Genomic DNA, 15,960 nt, shown 5'->3' on the forward strand with positions numbered 1-15,960 from the left:
TTGGAAATTATGGACATGGTGTCCAATCATCATCAATTGGCCAGCATGGCACACTGCAGTAGAAAATCTTACTTGAAACAACATCCTACGAGGATTGTCACATGTCAACAATTTTCTTTGACAATTAACCAACATGACCATATTGGAATTTGGCATAAAAATTTAAAAGCACATTAGTCAAATTGAAAAATTTAAAACTAAAATGACATCCGTACAATTGATTTAAGATTGAATTGTAAATTGTCCCATCAATATCTATATATTTTTCAGGCTATAAAAAAAAATCCAAATCTATCCATTGGAAGTTAAACTAAGGCCGCATTTACTTTTACTAAATAAGTAATTCATCGATAAAATCGTTTACTTATTTGCTATTTAGTTTAAAAGAATACCACCGCATGCATTATTTTTCATTTCAACATAGGAAAAAAAAAACGCGGCATTGCTTTTGATAATTACATCTTTTAATGTCAAATCAGGATGATCGTTAAGAAAAGTTATGTCCACATGATCAATGGAAAAGTATGATTGATGAGGCAACATCACAGCAACATCACTGTTATACATATATATTATAAAGATATAATATATCATAAGAGAGGTATATCTAACTAATTGGAAGTAGACATTGATGAGTTAAAAGAATTATGATCCGAAAATCATGGATGACTAATTCTTGGAAGAACGGCAGATCCTACATGTGAGCTCAACAGCTAAATTGAAGCTGGCAAAAATGAAACCCCTTAATTTAGAGACATTTTGCTTGACTTCTACCTCTTGACCGGTACCTTGCAAAATGATGTGATTGACCTTTGCAGGTGATGAACTCCAAGTTCATACAGTATAGGAAATATCATATTTATAGTAGGACCTTTATACAGGACATTGGCGTTAAAAAGATCGTCACTAAGTAGAGTCATCCCACTAGCACGGATACAGTTATTGATTTCGGTAATTCCTATTAGTAAATAAAGGACTCCATTTCATGATTGTGTGTAAAAACTACACTACAACCGCAGTGTACCTTATATAACTTCTTTATAAAACGAGAATTTTGCCAAGCTTTCGAGTTTTGGAGGCGGGAACTAGCTCATCTTTGAATATTACATAGGTTAATTTAGGGGAAAACAACACAATCAGTCTTAAAATTATTATATAGAAACCAACCAAGTCTTAAACTTTTTTATCGAAGCAAGATAATCCTAAATTTTGAGGTGGCCCCGGGGAGTGCAATTAGATCCTATCAGGCAAGTTAACATTGGTTGTTTTACGTGTAACGACGACAGAATGACGTGAAAGGATTTTCTACAAATAATGCCGTTTTCTGTTTAGATAAATATCGTCATTTCTTCATAAAGCACGGCGCGTAGAAATTGCCCCAAAATCCCCTAATCAATCCCTCATGCTCGAACCCTGATGCCCTTATAATGCCAATTCGAGTCTTGGAGGTAAAATTCGGGGCGAAGATGAAGATGGTCTCGAGATTCTGCAATAAAAATAATGAAGAGTAGCCGTGTTAGGTTTACATTGACGTGAACCATCTTCAATTTCTAACAAAATTGCATGACTTTGACTCTGATTATTCCATGAACGTGTTGACTTTTATAATCTATTTGTGTCATTTGTGTTGTTTTCTTTGCATTGGTCTACGTTTTTAACGTGGAAATCTTGTCCGTCGCCTAGCGCTTGACTATTTTAGGGGAAGATAGATTTGGTATAAATTTAGATATCGGTTTTTAATTCATTAGGGGATGAGAGATTCCATTTCATGACTCTTTGTATAAAAGTGTTCTACACTTGACTATGTACCTTATATAATTTTTTTTATATATTGAGAGATTTGGCGGACTTCCGAGTTTTGGAGGCGTAGACTAGCCAATCTTTGAATATTTATAAATTTCCTTGCTTCTTAATGTATGTTTCCCGTCCTCCGGGTGAAAACGATTACGAAGAATATTACAAAACCGATTAATTGCTTATAAATTTCAAATGCTCTGCATATTCCAATGAATATCAAGTAATGAATCACTAAGGTCCATACTATTAGCAATTGCCCTAATTAGAAATTTATAATATGGATATTCAAATGGAAGATTGAACCAAAATTATACACTTTGTTTATCACCATAGCCGTCTTGAATAATCTTAAGAGTCCGTTTGTTTTTTACCATTTTAAAAAGGGAAAGATAACTTTTTGCTTTTCGTCAAAATTCACAATGGTATTCTAGTTTTAAAAGTTTACTGCAGTGCAATTAGATCCTATCAGGCAAGTTAACATTGGTTGTTTTACGTGTAACGACGACAGAATGACGTGAAAGGATTTTCAACAAACAATGCCGTTTTCTGTTTAGATAAATATCGTCATTTCTTCATAAAGCACGGCGCGTAGAAATTGCCCCCAAAATCCCCTAATCAATCCCTCATGCTCGAACCCTGATGCCCCTTATAATGCCAATTCGAGTCTTGGAGGTAACTTTTTGCTTTTCGTCAAAATTCACAATGGTATTCTAGTTTTAAAAATTTTACATATCAATATTGAGAGAATTATCAAATCAATCCTTCTTATTATACAGATGTTAATTCAATATTAAACTTCTCAATTTTATTAATGTAATTCTAACCCTTTGCGTCAAATTTCAATGAAATTATAAATTGTTGTACAGATGTTAATTTAATTTTAAACTTTTCAATTTTGCCAATATAGTTCTAAACCTTTGCGCCAAATTCCAATGGGACCCTTTCAACCAATTGCCAATCAGAAATTACGGACGTAGCATCAAATCATCATTGGCCGGCCAACATAGCACACTAAAGTGGACAATTTTACTTGAACAATGTCCTACGTGGATCGTCACATGTTAGCAATTTTCTTTGATAATTAACCGCAATAACTACATTGGAATTTTGCACAAAATTTTAAAACTACATTGGTCAAATTGGAAAGTTTAGAATTTAATTGATATCTTTACAATAAGTCTAAGTTTAAATTGGTAATTGTCCCATCAATATCTATACATATTTTGGGCTATAAAATAAATTAGAATCTATCCATCAAAGTTTAAACTAAGGCCACTTTTTCTAACTAAGTAACTCATTGATAAAATTGTTAACTTATTTACTATTTAGTTTAAAAGAGTACTACCGCATGCATTATTTTTCGTTTCTTGTGCAACATCATAATGAATTAATAATAAGATAGCAAGCTTTAATTGGATGGAGAGATAAAATATTTAATATTTTGTTTATTTACACTTTAGGAAAAAATAAGAGAATAATTATTAGGAGGGTTATGCATATAAAGAAAGTGGATAAGCATTCGAGTTATTTTTAGGAGGGGAGCATGTGAAATCATTTCGAATTATTTTTTATTACTAGCTAGTTATATAAATTTCTAAGAATTTGTACTACTAAATTTTGGGAAAAAAAAATTAGAGTCAAAAGCTAAAATACAATGAATGGCAAGAAACATACATGCTATGTTTACTGCAGGCAAATAATATCTTTACTTTGTTAAACTTTCAAATGCCAATTTCTCGTATAAATGCGACCATGTGCATTTTCACTGCAATGTAAAGTTTGTAACCCTATTTTTTTTTTTTAAATATTCTTTACTTTTGTAAAAGAAAAGATGGTTGATATATTAAATGCCAGCCAATTGTTTCGAATTAAGTTTCAAAAAAATAAGACATTCAATAATTATCTGCCAATCATTTTCTTTATAGTGAATTGTTGTTTTGTCCATTTATAATAATGTATGGTTATAGTGCATTTTACAATCATAGTGTATTCACACACACAATCTCACTCACTCACGACTCCTCATTGTTGTTCGTTGTCCCGCCGCCCATCATGCTTGTCGCCCGCCGCCTCTCGGTGAGTTTTTGCAGACCTTTTTTTTTCTTCTCTATTTTTTATGTTCTCTCATGGCAACTTGGCAAGGTCATGGTGGTGACGAGGTCGGAGTGACCGAATTTTTATAAATAAAACATATCAACAATGTCTAAAAGAATGAAACTAGAAATATTCCGTCGCTGTCCCCGACCCGAAATTTTAAACTTACGGCGACGATTAATTTACTAAACAAAACCATTTATTCATAGTCTTTGGTGCCTAACCCGAAATTCAAACCTAAAGCAGCAAAACCATAGACTCAACAAATGGAAAGAATTTTTGTTGCCCTTAGCCAGTCAATACCGACAGAAAAAATAAAGAGTTTTTCTTCCCTTATAAGTAAGACGATCTTAAAGTTCTTTTTCTCTTACTTTCTCCTCTCTCTCTCTCTCTCTCTCTTCATTGTCTTCTTCAACCTTCAACTTGGGTAGGGTTTAAACTAGTCTCACCCTCCCTCCTCTCTTGTTGATTATGTTTAAGTCTTTCCGTTCTTTTCTTTCGATCTAAATTTGAGAGCTTTTTTCTCTCAATCTAGTTCTAAATCTGAGAGTTTAAACTCCCCCGATCTGATTCTAGTTTAAGATCTATCATCTTCTCGTTTAGACCCAGGAGTTTAATAAATATATTTTTAGGGATTTGACCCCTTGCACTATGTCCCTATTTAAGCCATCTGCTTCAGATTTGGGAGTTTCATAATATATTTTTGGGAATTTGATACCCATGTGACTTGTCATTGTGCAAATCCTTTGTTTTTAGTTTCAACGGTGCTCTGGCATCTAGTTAAATCATGAAGAGCTACTCTTCTATTATATTTGTGTTTGTTCAATCAGTTTTTAATGTCTTCATACAACGATGGTGTAGAGGAAACCAAACCTAGGCGTGCATGGCAACATCGTAGTTACTAAAGAAGGAATTTCCAACATGTACTCATTACTAACAAAGATATAAGATCCAATGATTGACCGTTGATCATTTTACATGATAGATGTATTCTTATGGAATGAGTGTGTGCTTAAGCCTTCTGGTGCTTTGTTGATCTTTCTTGTTTTCTATTTTTCTAAAATTTGCTTTGTTTTGTAGTACTCTGGCCTTTGATCTACTTCGATTTGCTTTCCTTTAAAAGTTTATGTACTTCTTATATATCTTTTTGAGTAATAAATATAATTTTTTTGCTGACCTTAAATCATAATTTATCGCCTTTGGACAAAGGCGGCGAAAACATAACTTATCGCTTTAGGTACCAAAGAGGACAAAATTAAACCGCCTTAGACAAAAATGATCGGAGCAAAACTCAAGGCGACAAAACAGACCCAATTCATTTATTCATTTATTTATTTATAGTGTGTACTAATAAATTAAAAAAAGAAGCACGATCGGTGTTAGTGATGGAATCGTCGTCATTCCTCTTTACAACATCACGATCATTTGACTTGGTTTTCTTAGTAAACCTCGTAGCAACTTACTCTACGCATCGCATTGGTTTCCCAGTCTTTCTTTGTTTCACTGGTCTTCCTTCTATACCCGACTAAATCGGCCATTCATCGACATCAATGTCGCCACAGCACTTAACTCTCTTATTCTTTTTGTACCTTGTCCGATCTAGGTAATTTATACTTGCGTCGCGGTCAAACGGGCCACATTCGAGCTGGCTGGCCACTAAGCTTTTGTGGGGTTGCTTTTACTACTGGCTATTGCCCTAGATCTGCATGGAGCTCCATCATACTATGTAAGTTATTTTGAATGCGTCCTAGCGAAATAACCAGATTTTCATTTGTAAATCGGATTGGTCGAGCAACTTGGCACGGTGAGAAATATATAGCGCCTGCGAGGGTAGAGTGGAGATTTGCCTGTCTTCTTTCGATATGAATCAGCTATGATGCTTTTGCAATGTGCGATGTCGTTGTACGCGATTAATTATATTTTGAGAAAGCAAGGCAAAATGTATAATGGGTATCATTATAGTAGGGCAATTATTAGCGTGATGAATGAGATTGATTAAATAAAGAGCAAGGGAATTTCGGAGTTCCTTCCCCTGGCGACAAGCCGAGCTCAGAGATTACTTTTAGAAAGCCATTAAGAGAAGCCTTTTGAAAGAGATTTCTTTCGATTGATTCTTGTGGAGCTTCACTTGAATTTAAACCCACAGTTGACATTGCCAATTTTTTAAATTTGTTATAGGAATTAGGATCTTTTAAAAAACTCTGCAGCAGATCTCGCGATAGGTTGAAGATCTCGCGAGGCGATATCGTAAGTATTTCTATCTTGTTTCCCCCGTCTTTCATTATATCCTTGTGTTTCATGCAAATGAAAACGGGTCCTCGCTTTCCTTCTTTCTTGCTTCCATTAGCTTTTAGTTTCCTAAGCTCGTGCTCTCAAATGAAGGGAATAAGGTAGTTGATCAGGGTCATCCCGTGAGAAGCTATAAACCTAAGAAAAGCAGGAGGGACAAAGATCTTTCTACAGATAGATTGTTCCTCACGGTGCAATTCTGGTGCAATTCTCGTTGCACGGTGTCGAGCACATGAACCGTCATCGGATCAAGCAAACATCGCACCAGATAGGCATGCACCAGAGATGCTATCTTGGGTCTCTTTTTCTTTGGGAAAAGTACCAAAAAAGTCCTAAACCTATTACATTGGTACCAATTCAGTCCTAAATTTTTCAATTGAACCAATTCAGATGGTCTATCAAGAGAAGGAGAACCCATGTGGAACCGTTCAGTCTGCCAAATTAGGTCAAGATGGAGGTCAACGGGTTGCCACGCCAGTGCTCCTCCATTATCTATGTTATTCCATAAAAGTCCATATGCTGTGTGGGACTTACCATTAAGGACTGTCGACTACAACCACCACGAATACAAAAAGAACACTACAATCTCGACATATAGGAACCCCTATGTTATATGCTAATAAAAAGAAAACCCTAAGACCCGTTGGTGGTTGGGTTAAAACTTGAGAATCCTCTCTTAATATGGTAATCTATAATATATACAGAACTAACAATACAAGACCTCCGATGAAACTAGACTTTTTTAAGTGAAATACTAATATTATAGCTGATTTCTTTTTATCTGAAAAGGATGGAATTTCGTAAGATATAAATTGCTCCACTGGCTCAAATTATTGTAATACCCTTTAGTTATTTTATATCAGTAAAATTAATATCACATAAATTGTTTCACTCTTTTATATTAATCAATTATAACCAATATTTTCTCTACACACTATAATAATTATAAAGTAAATCATTTGAGCACGTCGACCCTGCACCTCTCCGCGTTGGAATTCCAGCCTCGTCAACAGTGACTATAGACTTCTATAAGGGGACAAACTCTTACTATTCACTCGGAAAACCTTTTTTGTTTTTTCTTTTTATAATGTGAAAACCCAAGAGGTGCCATCTCAATCTTCACCCACCCACGAAGAAGAGTCCCACACGTCATGAATTTAGGGTCCACGGCTAACTCCTATTAGACCATTTTTGCTAAAATAATAAACGCATTAATCCCCCGATCAAAAGGGTTTGCACCATCGCAAAGCTTTCTCTCGCTTAATGTAAAAAAAAAAAATCTTTTGAGTCAAAGAGGGTCCTACTCGATCTTTGAATATAAATTAATTTATTTATGCATTTTTTTGAGGTCATATGCTCTAATAACGCATTCACTTTATTCACCAAATTAACGAGAAACAAAAGTTAGTGGTCCCTGTAATCATGGCATGTTTCCACCTCTAAAAGTAGACGAGGCGTATGAACAGGTGAAGATAGACCTCGCGTAAAATTCTCCTTGAATTGTCATCATATTCCAATCATTCTCCTTGACTCGAAGGAGTCATAGGGGAGTCAACCTTTCCATCCTTAACTCGTGGGCCGTTTTAACTTTTTCTTTCTCTTGTGAAAGGAAAGGTTAAAGGGGAGTCTTACAACTAATGTGGATCCGACACTTTAGTCCTAAATTCTTCTTTTCATTGCAGTATATCTTACAAATGATTTGGTGTGCATGACTGAACGGTGAGCTCTAATCCTCTAAGTCAATGCTACCAATTGGTACATCCCGAATCATTTTGTAAAATTTGTATAAGACCATTGACAATTGTTCTAAGATTAATAGGTGAAATAATAATAGACAAAGAAAACATCTGAAATTTCATCAATATATAAAGACCCTATGGAGCCACTACTGCACAAAATTTAGTGTGCGATAGTTTCGTCCAAAAACTTTGGAATGTGGAGCGCGTGTTAGAATATTTAAATATCAATCCACGCATTCATCTAATTACTTAATTTTTTAGATAGTTGTGATCTCATGAAAATCTCAACATTGTATCAGAGTAGAAGGTTCTACCTTCACATATCCTAGGCCTTTATTTGCCTCGCTAATTATAATCTTCCCCATTTTGGGCTTAGCCAAAGACCAGCCTATGCATGATAGGGAGTATCAAAATATTTAATTATTAAGCGATACTTTCATCTAATAGCTTAAACTTTTGAAAAAGTTGGCTAGAGTCCAATAAAATCTCAACATACTATACTTTATATCTTAAGACTCTCCCACACGCAAAGGCCGGTTCAATAATAAAGACCAAGCATAGATCCCAACATGGGAGTCCCATGGGCAAAGGATTATTGAAATCTAAGGTTTATCAATAAGGGAACCTTTAAACAAGTGAAAAGGGCATGGTGCTGTCTTGCTGGAAAATCGCTCTCCTTAAATCGTCTACTGGGTAACGAAAATTATAACACGTGGACTAATCAACAATCCTGGTCAAACATCGGAGTCCTTGAATTTCGAATTGACAAATGATTGTGAATCAAGAAAGGAACACCAACTTGATGATTAGGTTCTAAAACTTTTGAAATAAATCCACTAATTACAGTGCATTATTTTCGAAGGATACGACCAAGCATTTCATTAACATAAACGACTGGAATGATTGGAAATAAATTACTGGGAAATGACTGGAAAAAAGTAAAGTTCATTGACAAAAGTAAAATCTTGTTCATCGGATGTTTGTATACATCCTTCCTCTTTAATTTCTCCTTTTTATAGTCCATGGGTAGCTCGCCCATTCTAATAAGTGTTCTCGCTCATTGAAATTTGATTTTGGTTCCATTTTATGGTTTAATTGTTCTCGCCTCAGAAGCTTGAGTACAATAACTAATTGACTCATCTATACAATTTGCTTGATTGCAACTGTTAGTTAATGCCTTTGATAATTGTTCCTATCTAAGAGTTAAACTACAATAATTGTTTCTGGTATTTTTATCCTTACAGTAGATTTAATTTCGGCCAAGCTTTTAAACTACAATAAGAGTTAACTTTTATGGTTTAATTGTTCTCGCCTTAGTTTGAGTTAAAATAAAGCAGAAACAAAATTGGAGATTTTTTTTTAAAAAAATTTCGTACATTTCTCTATGTATAATCTTGATAATCCATGAGCCTATTCATAAGCTATTCTAGATAACTATGTAAAGCAACAAAATATTACAAACAAATACAATCGATTAGAATCAATCAAGGAAGATAATATCTCTAACGATATACCTAACATCCCCTCTCAAACTCAAGGTGATATAAAAGAGGTCAGGTAGAGTTTAGAGAAAAGATCTTGAAAACTTCCAAGTGGATGTGCCTTAATGAAAATATTAGCCAGATCAACCAATGAAGTGGGAGCAAGACAAACAATACCATGAAGCATGTGAAAGCATATAAAATGACAATCTATTTCAATATATTTGGTACACTCATGGAAAACATCGCTATGTACTATTTGGATAGCACTTCGGTTATCACAATAAATGATCATTGCATCATCATGAGAGACTCTCATGTGTTCTAATAACTTCCACAACCATTGTAATTATGATGTTGTATCAGCGAGGGCACTCTATTCTACATCTGTAATAGATCGAGCAATAGTAGTTTATTTCTTGCTCTGCCAAGAAATAAGAGAGTTTCCCAAGAAGAAACAATAGCTTGTATTAGAGGGATGATCAAGAGGGTCACTAGCCTAGTTGGCATCAGAATAAGTTGTCAACTCTAAGGTTGAGTTAGCAGAAAAGTAAAGATTGCAAAATAAGGTACCATTGACGTAGCAAAGAATTCGAAGAACATCAATAAAGTGAGTTGTTTACGGCGTGGTCATGAATTGACTTACAATATGAACAACATAAGCGATATTAGGATGAGTAATAATGAGGTATACAAGACTACCAACCAGCTATTGATAAAGCGTAGGATTCGAAAGAGGAGTGTTATCTTTGTCATCAAATTTGGCATTAGTCTCAATGGGAGTTATATCGATATTGTTATCAATAAGTCCAGCTTGAGAAAGAAGATCAGTGGCATATTTCTCTTGAGAAAGATAATAACCAGAGGAATTTTAAGCAACTTGCAAACCTAAGAAATAATTGAGTTATTTGAGATATTTCATTTCAAGCTGTTGACTCAAATAATTTTATAGTTTCATAATACCGTTACGATCATCGCTAGTAATAACTATGTCATCAACATATAAGAGTATCATACCAATGAGATGTTCATTGAACAAAGAGAATATTGTCATAGGGACTAGATGTAAAATCCATGATGTTCCATAATGGAACTAAACTTGGAATACCATGCAAAATGAGCCTGCTTCAGTCCATATAATGCTCGGCGTAACTAACACACTTTATTAGAAGTATGAGTGTATCCACGAGGAGGTTCCATATAAATTTCCTTAGCAAGAACCTCATTAAGAAATACATTTTTGACATCCATTTGGAATAGAGGCCAAAGCTTAATAGCAGCAATAGGATGGAGGCTACGAACAAAAGTAAGACATGCGGCTAGAGTAAACGTCTCATCATAGTCAATGACATACTCCTAAATGAAGCCTTTTGCTACTAGTCAAGCTTGATAGCGTTCCACCATACCTTTTGCCTTCATTTTGATCTTGTACACCCATTTGCAACCTCCAGTCGACTTTTCAAGAGGCAAATCAACAAATCCTAAGTATGAGATTATTCTAATGCTAGCAACTCATCTGCCATTGCTTGCTACCAAAGAGGATTAGTACTAGCTTCTCTATATGTGCGAAGGCTCGTGAAAAGAAGCAATAGTAGAATGACAGTGAAAATCACGAAGCCAAATAGAGGCTTGACTTACACGAGTGGATTGACAGACAAGAGAGGAAAGAATGTCTAGGGGTGGAGAACCCGCGGATGGCATAAACATGTTTGGAGCAACTGAAGTAGGATTACCAAAATCACCTCTGTAAAGATTAGGAGAGGACAATTCCAAAAAGGAAGATTCAAGTGTGTCATCATTAGGAAATAAATCGATAAAAGGATTAGTGAAAAAAGCGAATAGTTGGAGAGGATGCGAAAGGACAAAGAGATAAGAATATCTCATGTTCCCAAAGGGTAACAAGATGAGACACGCGAAGTCGATTTGAGATAGAATCCCAACATATATCCAAGGAAGCAACATAGATGAGCACGAGATTCTAACTTCATGCATTTATTAGGGAGAAGATGCACAAAATATGCACTACTAAAGACTGGAAGTAGATTGTTATTAGGAACACTGTCGTACAAGTGCTAATAAGGAGAAATGTTACCTATAGTAGGTAATGGAATATGGTCAATAGTTTATACAATAGTATGATGGACCTCTCCCCAAAACTGTTCTAGACAAGATGCTACGATTAAAAGAGTGCGTGCGATATCTAAGACATGCTTATATTTACGCTTCTTTTGACCATTTTGTTGGGAAGTCCCTAGAAGAACAATGAGTAAACGTTCTAAGAAAAAATTCTATGGAACTTTTCATCTCTTTGTTCCATGACATTATTAGTACAAAAAACTTTAATATCTCAAGAAAATTGTATCTTGATCATGGCAACAAAATTACTATAGATATGAGTGATTTCATATCGATTCTTTGTAAGAGAAAGCCATGTATAACAGATATGATCATCCACAAAAATCACAAAATAACAAGATCCTCCCCAGTGGGAGTAGGAGATAATCCCCAAATATCAAAGTGAATTAGATCAAATGGAGCATAATAAACAGATTCACTAATGTTGAACAATAAATCATGATATTTTCCCAACTTACAATGCAAGCAATCAAAAGTTTTATTGTCAATAGAACCTAAATGACCACTTAAAATTAGAGGACCTAAACTAAAAAATGGATGTCCCAATCGAGAATGCCAAGTTTCAGAAAATACTATGGCAGCACAATGAGTGAAGGTTTTGGGAAGCTTTAATGAAACAAGATCAAACAAACGTCCTACTTTACCACTTGTCCCAATCGTCTATCCCATCCATGGATCCTTCTCATGACGACCATTCGAAGAGAAATAAATGTCAAAACCAAATTCACACGGTTGTCCTACAAATATCAAGTTTAGTGAGAGTTTGGGAACTATAAATATATTAGGCAAGGACAATTTGGATGTTGAAACATGCCCTGTATGACGAACTATCATTTGAGAGTTACTAGATGTATGAATAATAGGCGCTTGTGAAGTATATAACTTTGATTGGAATAAGTTGGAATTAGAGGTCATGAGATTATAGCAAGCAGAATCAAAGAACTACAAATCAAGATTGCCTAGGGTGACTAACAAAGTAGAAGGGTTAGGTATAGAGGAGCTAAAAGTACCAAATTCTTGAATGATAGAACGAACTATGGATTGAATATCATCAAGTGATAGAGAAATAGATGAACTGTTGGAGGAATCCTCAATGGTAACAACAATGGTGGATAGACGTGCATGCAGACCTCCGAATCGAGATAGGTTGTTTGTTCCCATAGGTTGCTTAGGTTGTAGCTAATAAAAATTGGATGCATGATGACTAGGTTGACGACAATGCATATAGTAAGGCTTGCACCATGAGAAGGAACCAGAAGTGGTAAGCACTAGATCTGTAGGAATGGAGACTAATAGAATAACATGTTGCACCTTTAAAGTAGTGGCAAGTTGAGTGTCCTCCATCAACAATTATGAGGCAACTACCTCAAGATGAGGTAAAGGATCCCGATGCAAAAGTGAAGCTCACATAGATTCAAACTAATCATTAAGTGCCATTAGAAATTGCATAATATGCATACAATCGTGATATTCACCAAACTAACCAGCATCAGAAGTTGTCTCCCCATTTAGGCTCAAATAAAGCTAGCTGATCTCATAAAGCATGCGTGGAAGATAAAAAATTTGTTAATAGATTGACTAGTCTCCTTACACATGTGATGTAAATCCCGTAATAGTTGATATTGATAAGCAACCTCTGATGTGGAGTAACAACTGATAAGAAGATCCCAAGCTTCCTTTGTTATGTTTAGGGCATCAAATTGAAGTCTGATAGATGGAATCGAAGTGTTTCGAAACCATGTGAGTATCTGATGATTCTTGCAATCCCACTCCTCTAAACGTTCAGCAAATTGATCATTGGCTCATCAATAACCTAAATAGGCTCGCAAATATTTCCAGTGACGTAACACCAAAGCCTACATCCTCTTGAACTTGATATTTCTAGAGCCCATAAAATATAGCTTGATCCAATCAATATGGTCTAAATGGGTACTAAGACTTCTGATTTATCCATAATATGCAATATACCAGCATAAAACTAGTAGATTCTATAAGGAATTCAAAGAAAATTGGTACTTGCAAAGCTAATATGGAGAAAACAAAGCCAAAAATAAATTCAGGATGCTGAAATACCTCAAGAACCGATTTGAAAATGGCACAAATCAATCTGAAATGGTTTGAGCTGGTCTGGTCAACGGCAGTCCACGCAAGTTGATCATAATAATCTTAGGATGACGTGGTGGACAACGTGGCGAAGGAGGCGCTGACATGGATGATGACGTTGGATGATGACATGGCAGACAACATGGTTGAAAAGTGGCACTGACATGGAAGATGATGTCACTTGTTCAACGGACGCGGTGAATTACATGCGAGGCACACGGGCACGTGGATCTCATGCACAACGGACTTGGGCGGCGCGAGAGGGCATGTAAAAGGGATCTGGCGACATCATACGCTGGGTTGGACTTGTTGGAGGATGACCTGTGTCTGGTGGATTTTGTTTATAATATCCAACTAATGCTTCAAAAAAAGCACTTAAGGAGACAGCGTTGGTGGCCCATGACGTGGTGACGCATGGTGGCGCGTGCGGTAGATTCCCGAGTCTTTTGGTGACGAACTTACAAAGTCTAACTCGTCTGAGGGCAACGTACTAATGATGGGGTTTGTTTTTCGAAATGAGCAACAAGATTACCTGAACAACAATCAATGGCGGCAGTTCGATGATATTATGCTCACGATTCGTTGTTATATTAATGCAGGTTGCAGCTATGGCACCAAACGTCCCTGCACTGTACGAGCTCCACTTCGCGGTTCCAATGGCAGGCGTGACTCTTTCCGCGCTCAACATAAGCCTTGACGAGCACGCTTTGATGATCATTCTTCACCAATTACGACCCACAATCATCTTCGTTGATTCCGACCTCGCACTGTAAAAGTTTTCATAATGTGGATTACATTAATTGATATTGTAATTTATTGTTTTACGGTTACTGTAAAATGGGGTTTGGTCTAAGGTGAGATAAAATGTTTATTAATTAGTCTAATATGGGACTGACTAGTGTGGGCCGAGTTGAGCCTTGCCCGTAATGATGGGGCCTGGTTGAAAACTCTACAAATAGTGCTCGAGTCTCTCATTTAACCTTAATTCTCACATGTATCATCACATAAAGGGCGTTAATCTAGCGCTAAAGGGTGAGGGGGGTGTCTCATTGAGCCAGTGATACGGAGGGCAATAGAGGAGAAGGACTTGTGCGTGGAACATCAATTTTCCGCTTCCGCTTTAAGAACGATGGATCCCAAAACAGGTGCATTAATCTTTCTACTTAATTATGCATGTCCTTGTTCTGGTTATGGAGATCTTGGGATTGCGCAATATGCATCCATGATGTGGTATCAGAGCAACCATAACCCTAGAACTCGAACGCATAGGATTTTGCCCTAATTTGAGATTTTCGAGATTTTTTGTTCAATAAAAATAGAACTAAATTATATATTCGGACTGGGCTCGGTGAGCCAAGCAAAACCGTGGGTGGCGCATCGCCGGGAGAGGCCCCACGTGCCCTCACGCGCCGCTTGAGCGTCGAGCACGCGCCCCACGCGTGGTCACACGCTCCCATGCTCGGGGCGCGGCTCGTGCGTGTAGCACACGCAGGTGATGACGTCAGTGACCCGGACTCGACCCGATAAGTGGGCCGACCCGAACAGACCCGACCCGACCCGAGGATTTGACCTGAAGCATTGACCGACCTGACCCGATCAAGCTGTTGGCCGGGACCGTCGACCGGTCGGACTAGACGACGGACCAAATGGTCGAGCCAGGAATCGGTCGGACCGGTTTTAGCCGGCCTTTTACACCCGCACGTGAGCTCCATGCGCCGCGCACTTAGGCGGCGTGTGTGGGCGTGTGGAAGTTTCGTTCGGTGCGTGGCTGACGGCGTTGGATTCGTATTTCCATGCTCTATCGTGTGGTATATTTATTTTATATGTTTGATGATTTTATGGATATGAAAATACATATAAAGCCCTAAATACATGTATTTTAAGTGTATTTTGCGTATTTTTCTTGTATTTTTTTGTGATTTTGGAAATACAAGTGTTGAGTTACTGGTTTGTTATCACATAAACATTATGAAAGTGTTATTCATTAATAATATACAATAAAGTTTAATTTTTATTAATGAATAAGGTAGTGTAATTAGCATGATATGTGATTTCAGTGATATGTTGCCCTTATCATTAAAGTTAAAATCACATGTATATGGTGTATGTGGGATGTAAAGTTTATATCCTTGGTATGAGAGAGTTTCAAGGATTCAATTGAGTTGTGACCGTCAAAGTGGCACACTTGATTGAGTTTGAGAAATTTCAATCTCGTATATTGATTGGGATGTCTCTTGGTCTAATGCATAGTCATATTCCCAAAGGAGGTGATTGTGTATTAATTCATAGAGGGATGCATGATGGTGTGGTGGGGGAGTGAC

This window comes from Eucalyptus grandis, chromosome 11 (genome assembly GCF_016545825.1).
Source record: "Eucalyptus grandis isolate ANBG69807.140 chromosome 11, ASM1654582v1, whole genome shotgun sequence".
Classification (NCBI taxonomy): Eukaryota; Viridiplantae; Streptophyta; class Magnoliopsida; order Myrtales; family Myrtaceae; genus Eucalyptus; species Eucalyptus grandis.